We start from the raw sequence: 9267 nt of genomic DNA, 5'->3' as shown, positions 1-9267 counted from the left end.
CAGTGCAGCGCTCCCTCAGCACTGACCCTCCGACAGTGCAGCGCTCCCTCAGCACTGACCCCTCCGACAGTGCGGCGCTCCCTCAGCACTGACCCTCCGACAGTGCGGCGCTCCCTCAGCACTGACCCCTCCGACAGTGCGGCGCTCCCTCAGCACTGACCCTCCGACAGTGCGGCGCTCCCTCAGCACTGACCCTCCGACAGTGCGGCGCTCCCTCAGTCAGAGTTTCAGCCTCGATATCTCGTGTGTAAGTCTCTGTAGTGGAACTTGAACTCCTGACCTTCTGGCCCTGAGACTATGATTCAGAAACACAGAACTATATCAGTCAGATTGAGACACCCGCTCTGACTGTAAGCAGCCTGTGAACACAATCTCAAATTCATCCCACTCTGCTGCTCATCCCCCCCACCGTGATTCCCCTCCCAGTGTTTCTCCGATTCCCCCATTCCCAGCGTTCCTATTGAACCTGCTTCCCCCGATTCCCCATTCCCAGTGTTCCTATTGAACCTGCTTCCCCCGATTCCCCCATTCCCAGTGTTCCTATTGAACCTGCTTCCCCCGATTCCCCCATTCCCAGTGTTCCTATTGAACCTGCTTCCCCCGATCCCCCATTCCCAGTGTTCCTATTGAACCTGCTTCTCCCGATTCCCCATTCCCAGTGTTCCTATTGAACCTGCTCCCCCCGATTCCCCCATTCCCAGTGTTCCTATTGAACCTGCTTCCCCCGATTCCCCATTCCCAGTGTTCCCATTGAATCTGCTCCCACCGATTCCCCATTCCCAGTGTTCCTATTGAACCTGCTTCCCCCGATTCCCCATTCCCAGTGTTCCTATTGAACCTGCTTCTCCCGATTCCCCATTCCCAGTGTTCCTATTGAACCTGCTCCCCCCGATTCCCCATTCCCAGTGTTCCTATTGAACCTGCTTCCCCCGATTCCCCATTCCCAGTGTTCCTATTGAACCTGCTTCCCCCGATCCCCCATTCCCAGTGTTCCTATTGAACCTGCTTCCCCCGATTCCCCATTCCCAGCGTTCCTATTGAATCTGCTCCCACCGCCCTTTCAGATCAACAACAACTCGCTGGGTCCCAAATAAAACCTTTCCCCATCTCCCCCTCTGCTTCTTCCCCACCCCGATCGCCCTCAATCCCTGTCCCTCTGGTTTCCCCACCCCTCCTGCCACCGGGAACAGTTTCCCTCCCTCACTGACTCCCTCGATCCCAACCCCCTTACCGATGGGGAAAGCCCTCAATTCAATCTCCCCCCCATTAACCTTCTCCGCTCCGAGGAGAACAACCCCAGCTTCTCCCGCTCTCTCTCTCTCTCCCACACTGGAAACAGCTCAAGCCTAATCTCGTCTTCAACCTGTTGGGCAGCCAGTGGATGGGACGCTCGATTTGATCTGCTCCCCTCCGATGGGTCCTCCCCTCCCTCTTCAAAGCTCCCTCCCTGGGAGGATATCTGGGGCGGGCAGTCCCTAATCTGCACCTCAGCCTTGGCAATGGGCCTGTGAGCTTCCTCTGACAGTTCAAAGCTGAGCTCAGCTTTGCAAATAAACCACTTCCTCCATTGCAGAGTATCTCCCCCCTCCCACCTCATCCTGCGCGGGAGAAGCAACACTCTCGCCTTCAGTTGGTTCCCACCGCCATTCTCAAGGTCCCCTCCCAGGGGAAGCAGAAGCCATGACCTTTTGACCCCCAGTCGAACCAGAGACCATGTCCCTTTAAACCCCAGTCTAACCAGATGCCATGACCTTTTGAACCCCAGTAGAACCAGGACCCATGACCCTTTGACTCCCAGTAGGACCAGAAACCATGACCCTTTGACACCCATTAGAACCAGAAAACATGTCCTTTTGACCTCCAGTTAATGCCGAAAACATGGCACTTTGACCTCCAGTAGAAGCAGGAATCATGACCCTTTGACCTCTAGTAGAACCAGGAACCATGACCCTTTGGCCCCCAGTTGAACCAGAAACCATGACCCTTTGACCCCCAGTAGAAGCAGAAAGCATAACTCTTTGACCTGCAATAGAAGCAGAATCCATGACCCCCATTAGATCCAGAATCCATGAGCCTTTGAGTGCCAGTAGAACGAGAAACCATGGCCCTTTGACCCCCAGTGGAACTAGAAACCATGACCCTTTGACCCCCAGTGGAACTAGAAACCATGACCCTTTGACCCCCAGTGGAACTAGAAACCATGACTCTTTGACCCCCAGTCAAACCAGAACCTATGACTCTTTGACCCCCAGTAGAACCAGAAACCATGACCTTTGGACCCCCATTAGATCCAGAATCCATGAGCCTTTGAGTGCCAGTAGAATGAGAAACCATGGCCCTTTAACCCCCAGTAGAACTAGAAACCGTGACCCTTTGACCCCTAATAGAAGCAGAAAGCATGACCTTAGACCCCCAGTCGAACTGGAAACTATGACCCTTTGACCCCCAGTAAAACCAGAAACCATGACCCTTTGACCCCCAGTAGAAGAAGAGACCATGATCCTTTGACCCGCGTTATATTCATGAACCATGATACTTTGACCCCCAGGACAACCAGAGACCATGAACCTTTGACTCCCCCTTGCCGTATATAAAGACTCCATGACCCTTGACCTCTTTGAAGAGGCCAATCGACAAGCAGCACCATCAGACCAATGTAGCCAACTACCTAACCTGATCGTTCTTTCTGGCCTCGATGAGCTGACCTCCTGAACCCTCACCCCTGGCCAATCCCCAAGGGCGGGAATGAGGAATTTAACAGCTACCGCCCACCTAGGCAACCAGCGAGAGCCATTGGCCTCAAACTGACCTCAGGATGTGCCACTTGACAGCATCTCCCCGGCCCAGCAAACACGCCCCCCCACCCCGACCTGAGATCTCCAGGGGCCTAAAGGAGTTAGGGGGTTGAAAAGCCCTCCATCTTAAAGGGGCAGGCCATGTTCAACACAATCTCATCTTAAAGGGGCAGGCCATGTTCAACACAATCTCATCTTAAAGTGGGCAGGCCAGGTGAAACATCGCTCCTTCTTAAAGGGGCAGGCCAGGTGAAATAGCACCCACCTCTTAAAGGGGCAGGCCAGGTCAAACATCGCTCCCTCTTAAAGTGGAAGGACACGTGAAACACCACTCCACCTTAAAGTGACAGTCCATAAGAAACACTGGTGGCATCTTAAAGGGTCAGGCTGAGTTTGAATGCAATCGAGCCTTAAAGGGGCAGGCGCTGATTAATGCAATGCGCTCCGGGGCAGGGTAAGGCGACAGTGGAGAGGAGGGAACAGAGGAGGGAGGGAGCAGCTGTGTTAATGCTGAGGAAGAGGGCGGGTTTTACACTGTGTTGCTTTTATCTGCTCACAGACACTGGGAACACCAGCCCGGTAACAGTGGCGGCATCAGGATCACAGCTTGTGGTGAGCAGCGGTGGGAAAGCGGGCGAGACAGCGCGTGGAGGAGAAACCACGGGATTAAGGATCGTCTCAGCGTACCGGGTGTTTGCATAGATCGCCGAACAGGCCCCAGAGCAGAGAAGACCCTCCGACAGTGCGGCACTCCCTCGGCACTGACCCTCCGACAGTGCGGCGCTCCCTCAGTACCGACCCTCTGACAGTGCGGCGCTCCCTCAGTACTGACCTTCCGACAGTGTGGCGCTCCCTCAGCACTGACCCTCCGACAGTGCGGAGCTCCCTCAGCACTGACCCTCCGACAGTGCGGCGCTCCCTCAGCACTGACCCTCCGACAGTGCGGCTCTCCCTCAGCACTGACCCTCCGACAGTGTGGCTCTCCCTCAGCACTGACCCTCCGACAGTGCGGCTCTCCCTCAGCACTGACCCTCCGACAGTGCGGCGCTCCCTCAGCACTGACCCTCCGACAGTGCGGCACTCCCTCAGCACTGACCCTCCGACAGTGCGGCACTCCCTCAGCACTTAACCTCCGACAGTGTGGCGCTCCCTCAGTACTGACCCTCCGACAGTGCGGCGCTCCCTCAGCACTGACCATCCGACAGTGCGGCGCTCCCTCAGCACTGACCCTCCGACAGTGCGGCACTCCCTCAGCACTGACCCTCCGACAGTGCGGCACTCCCTCAGTACTGACCCTCCGACAGTGCGGCGCTCCCACAGGAGGAAGAGGGAAGGTGTGTGGGTGATGGGGTTGGTGTGGGTGAGGGGGTGGGTGTGGGTGAGGGGGTTGGTGTGGGTGAGGGGGTTGGTGTGGGTGAGGGTGTGGGTGTGAGTGAGGGGGTGGGTGTGGGTGAGGGGGTTGGTGTGGGTGACGGTTTTGTTCTGGGGGAGGAGGTTGGTGTGGGTGAGGGGGTTGGTGTGGGTGAGGGGTTGGGTGTGGGTGAGGGGGTTGGTGTGGGTGAGGGGGTTGTTGTGGTTGAGGGGGTTGGTGTGGGTAAGGGGGTTGGTGTGGGTCAGGGGGTTGGTGTGGGTGAGGGGGTGGGTGTGGGGGATGGGGTTGGTGTGGGTGAGGGGGTTGGTGTGGGTGAGGGGGTGGGTGTGGGTGAGGGGTTGGGTGTGGGTGAGGGGGTTGATGTGGGTGAGGGGGTTGTTGTGGTTGAGGGGGTTGGTGTGGGTGAGGGGGTTGGTGTGGGTGAGGGTGTTGGTGTGGGTCAGGGGGTTGGTGTGGGTGAGGGGGTGGGTGTGGGGGATGGGGTTGGTGTGGGTGAGGGGGTGGGTGTGAGTGAGGGGGTGGGTGTGAGTGAGGGGGTTGGTGTGGGTGAGGGGGTTGGTGTGGGTGAGGGGGTGGGTGTGGGTGAGGGGTTGGGTGTGGGTGAGGGGGGTTGGTGTGGGTGAGGGGGTGGGTGTGGGTGAGGGGTTGGGTGTGGGTGAGGGGGTTGGTGTGGGTGAGGGGGTTGTTGTGGTTGAGGGGGTTGGTGTGGGTAAGGGGGTTGGTGTTGGTAAGGGGGTTGGTGTGGGTCAGGGGGTTGGTGTGGGTGAGGGGGTGGGTGTGGGGGATGGGGTTGGTGTGGGTGAGGGGGTTGGTGTGGGTGAGGGGGTGGGTGTGGGTGAGGGGTTGGGTGTGGGTGAGGGGGTTGATGTGGGTGAGGGGGTTGTTGTGGTTAAGGGTGTTGGTGTGGGTGAGGGGGTTGGTGTGGGCGATGGGGTTGGTGTGGGTCAGGGGGTTGGTGTGGGTGAGGGGGTGGGTGTGAGTGAGGGGGTTGGTGTGGGTGAGGGGGTTGGTGTGGGTGAGGGGGTTGGTGTGGGTGAGGGGGTGGGTGTGGGTGAGGGGGTGGGTGTGGGGGATGGGGTTGGTGTGGGTGAGGGGGTTGGTGTGGTTGAGGGGGTTGGTGTGAGTGAGGGGGTTGGTGTGGGTGAGGGGGTTGGTGTGGGTGAGGGGGTTGGTGTGGGTGAGGGGGTGGGTGTGGGTGAGGGGGTTGGTGTTAGTGAGGGGATTGGGTTGGGTGAGGGGGTTGATGTGGCTGAGGGGGTTGATGTGGCTGAGGGGGTTGGTGTGGGTGAGGGTGTTGTTCTGGGTGATCAAGCCCTCACAAGGGCATTGACCTCAGCTGGTCAGTGCCAATGTGGGAGATGGTCTGGGCACCGCGTTCCCCAGCTCGGTGCCCATCCATCCCCGGTGAGCAGGGAGGTCCAAAGCCTGCTGCCCGGCGTCTCTGCGGGCACCGCTCGGGACGCTCCGGATGAGGGCACCAGCTCCTCCGCCCCTCTGCCAGCGACCGTTGCACCCGGGGAGGCTACGACGACTGGGGAGATGCCAGCTGTGAAACTGGCAACTCCCTCCCAGGCGGGTGCCCAGCACAGGCTCCACGGGCCAGAGGACGACCACCAAGGTCATCGAGGCCCACGGGACAGCAGGGTGAGCAGCCTGGCACAGATGCCAGTCCCAGCAAGGGGGCAGCACCAAGACGTGGCACTAGTAAGCGTAAACCTAAGGCACCTTGGGCACACCACGGGTTCCTCACTGGTCCTTTTCTGTTGTCTTGCAGTGAGGTCTTGATGAGTTGGTGAGATGTTGAACACCTTTTCCATTTTGCTCTCTTAAGTTCCTTTTGGTGATACCGTTAAATTTTGCCACATGGCCATAGCTCAGGGTGACTCCCCTCCCTCCGCGGGTGGATGTTTACCCGTGACGTTCTGAGTGAGTTGGGTCACCCTGAGCTTTGTGGACAAGTTAACGTCCCTATCCAGGCAGATTTCGCACTCGGGGATCGAGCGTGGAGCCTGGAGCCCAGGCTGGTCCGGGAGGTCCGTGTGCGGTGGGCCAGCTGAAGGTGCGTTGGATTAAAGCCCTCCCTGGGTGTCCCTGCCACCCTGGGGTATGCCCGGGTCAGCGTTTCTCTCTCCCCCTGTGGGTGCTCATCCTTGGACTCGCTGCTGGACCCATCGTGTGCAGCCGCAGACACTGCGTCTACGTCTTCATCGTCCACTGTGTCCCTCCCTTACCAGCGCAAGATTGTGGAGAGCGCAGCCTGCAACCACTATCACCGACACACGATCTGGGGGGGTACTGGAGTGCGCCCCCTGAACGGTCCAGGCATCGGAAGTGCATCTTGAGAAGACCGATGGTTCTCTCCACCGCAGCCCTTGTGGTGCCGGGGCTCCTATTGTACCCGCTGCTCAGCTTCTGTTCTTGGATGGCGGAGAGGGGTCATGAGCCACCTTCTGAGGGCATAGCCCTTGTCACCCAGCAGCCATCCATCCAGCTGGGCTGGAGCACTGAAGAGCCCCGGCCCCTGGGAGTGTCTGAGGATGTAGGCGTGGTGGGAGCTGCCTGGGTACCTTGCGCAGACTTGTAGAATCAGCATCCTGTGATCACACACTATCTGCACGTTCAAGGAGTGGAAGCCCTTCCTGTTGACCAAGGCACCGGGCTCACCCATTGAGTCCAGTTTTGCTGGGGCTCCTTGATGCCACACTCGGTCAAATGCGGCCTTGATGGTCAAGGGCAGTCACTCTCACCTCGCCTCGGGAGTTCAGCTCTGTTGTCCAAGTTTGAACCAAGGCTGTAATGAGGTCAGGAGCTGAGTGGCCCTGGCAGAACCCAAACTGGGCATCAGTGAGCAGGTTATTGCTAAGCAAGTGCTGCTTGATAGCACTGTTTATGACCCCTTCCATTACTTTACCAATGATGGAGAGTAGACTGATGGGCCGGTAATTGGCCGGGTTGGATTTGTCCTGCTTTTTGCGTATAGGACATACCTGGGCAATTTCCCACATAGCCGGGTAGATGCCACTGTTGTAGCTGTACTGGGACAGCTTGGCTAGGGGCACGGCAAGTTCTGGAGCACAAGTCTTCAGTACTATGGCTGGAATATTGTCAGGGCCCACAGCCTTTGCAGTATCCAGTGCCTTCAGCCGTTTCTTGACATCACGTGGGGTGAATTGGATGAATGTTGGCCTCTGTGATGCTGGGGACCTCCGGAGGAGGCCGAGATGGATCATCCACTCGGCACTTCTGGCTGAAGATTGTAGCGAATCCTTCAGCCCTGATCTTTTTTCAAGACCGTACAGAATACTCCAAGTGTGCTCCAACCAAGGCTCTACGCAGGTGAAGCAAGACTTGCCCCCTCCTGTACTCAAGACCCCACTTCGCGAGGGGGTCCGGCAAACCATTGGCCTTCCTGACCCCTTGCTGCACCCGCGTCTTGCCTTCCAGTGAATCCTGAACCAAGGGAACCCGGGTCCCTTTGCACATCAAACACACCCCCAATCTCTCACCGATTGAGAAATACTCTGCCCCTCTGTCCTGCTAATCCATGAGGGAATATTCACACACTTCAGACAGGACATTTGTCCCGTGCTGTGATGTACCTAGAGATGTGTATGTGTCAATATGTCTAGAGGTGAGTGTAAGTCAGATCGGGTGGCGAGGGATTGACATGATAGGCACACTGGCCTTTTAAGTGATGCCCGTGTTGACCATCCTCTGGGACACGGGCGATGACCAGATTGGGCAGGGGACTCTATCACCGCTCCCGGCTCCACCACCACCAGGAGGGGGCAGCCTCACTCCGCACAGGGGACACTTACCCCCCGCCACCTCACCTCAGACTTAAATATCCTGCTGTCTGACCCTCGACACCCCCTGCTGCTTGTGTTGGGGGGTGTGGGTCTCACTCTGACACTGCCTCCCATCATGTTTGGTGATCCACGAAACGTGCTGGGTCGCCAGGGGTTAACTGCCCTTGTTTGTTCATTGGCTGCGAGTAATGTGGGTTTAACCCCCTCCCCCCAACCCTCCCCGGGGACCCTAATGGTGTCCCTGAGGTGTTCCCATCTTCCTTTAATAAGGGGAGGTGTTGTTGTCCCATTGTGACAGCGGGAGCATCGCCTCCAGCGCCAATAGGGGTCAGCGGCTGCAGAGAGAAACAAAGAGAAAGGGAGGCAGGCAGAAGAAGAGGGAGAAGGGCGACCACCAATGGCAATCAGCGTTGAATTGGAGGGGCAGATAGGCGGTACCTTCTTCGCCATGGAAAAGGTTTCCTACCCTCTCCTGGCTGTGGTTGGGACGGGCAGTGAGTATCGGTGCCGCTGTGGTACAGGTTGGCCGCTGTGGTTCGATGGGTGTCCCCAACGCCTGTTGTGGTTCAGGAGCTGTGGGCGGCGATTGGTGGAGAGGCTTCGACCTGCTTTCCAGGGCTCGCTCGGTCACCTCTCCCGCTCTCCCCCCCACCCCCCCACCACCCCCCACCCCCATACACTGTCACCGGCGAGTGTCGGAAGGAATCTCCCAACTGGTAACTCAACCTGCCCCTTTAGCCTCTCTCCCTGGGAATGGGGGCCACCTATTGGTTACCCCCCCGTCCCTAACTGCCCCCTCGATCTGGGTTGGGTTTCCGGGGGTCCTATCGGAGTTGGGGGGGGCAGCTGAGAGTCACCCCCAACGCGGGCTGTGAGGGTTTGGGGGTGCATTCAAGGGTGGGGGTTGGGGGGGGTGGTGTTGGGGGGGAGGGGGGCAGATATCCATCCCGAGAGGGGGCATTCGCCAACCCGGTGGTTCGATGCCACCATCGAGGGTGGTTCGCTGGTCACCGGGGTTTCCGTCTCCGATTTTGGGGACTGAATTTCAGTAGCGCCGGCATGTAGTGGTGGGACCCAAACCAGTGCCCCCCCCCCCAACACACAGCCTGGGATGGGGGGTCTCTGGATCTCCGGTCCAGAGATCGGGTGTTGGATGCACCTTCCTTGTCCCCATCGAGTGGGACTCAGGACCACAGAATCACACAGAGCAGAAGAGGCCCTTCGGCCCATCGAGTCTGCGCCAACCTCCCTAATCCCATTGACCATCACTCGGCCCCATAGCCTTGAATGT

This window comes from Cetorhinus maximus, unplaced genomic scaffold, assembly GCF_964194155.1.
Source record: "Cetorhinus maximus unplaced genomic scaffold, sCetMax3.hap1.1 HAP1_SCAFFOLD_1042, whole genome shotgun sequence".
In the NCBI taxonomy this organism is placed as follows: Eukaryota; Metazoa; Chordata; class Chondrichthyes; order Lamniformes; family Cetorhinidae; genus Cetorhinus; species Cetorhinus maximus.
The sequence above is the reverse complement of the archived record's forward strand: the minus strand, read 5'-3'. Positions refer to the sequence as shown.